Here is a 366-nt window from a genome sequence, read left to right on the forward strand (position 1 = left end):
AGTCTATGCAGTATCACGCAATTATTGTCGGACACTGACTTGGCCTACGACTCTGTAACACTCAATCATTGTGCGTCACTTGCTAGACCGTTCATAGCCTTCCCCCACATAATCCGTTCAATGTCCTCGTCGAACGCAACAAGGTATACTCGCTATACTTGTTCTCTGGCCTTTTTCCTTGTCAAAAGGTTTCTGCCTAGTACCATATGCCATCACTTAGCTTATTGACTTGTCATTGATCCTGCCTTTTATTTTAGTTGTCACGTTGGCCCACGCTCCAACTTCCACTACAATCGCATATCAACACCCAAATGCAACTTGGAAATTTCTCTTGCCAATTCCCGGAATTAGGCTTGAATTGCACTT

Source organism: Papaver somniferum, chromosome 8 (assembly GCF_003573695.1).
Source record: "Papaver somniferum cultivar HN1 chromosome 8, ASM357369v1, whole genome shotgun sequence".
In the NCBI taxonomy this organism is placed as follows: domain Eukaryota; kingdom Viridiplantae; phylum Streptophyta; class Magnoliopsida; order Ranunculales; family Papaveraceae; genus Papaver; species Papaver somniferum.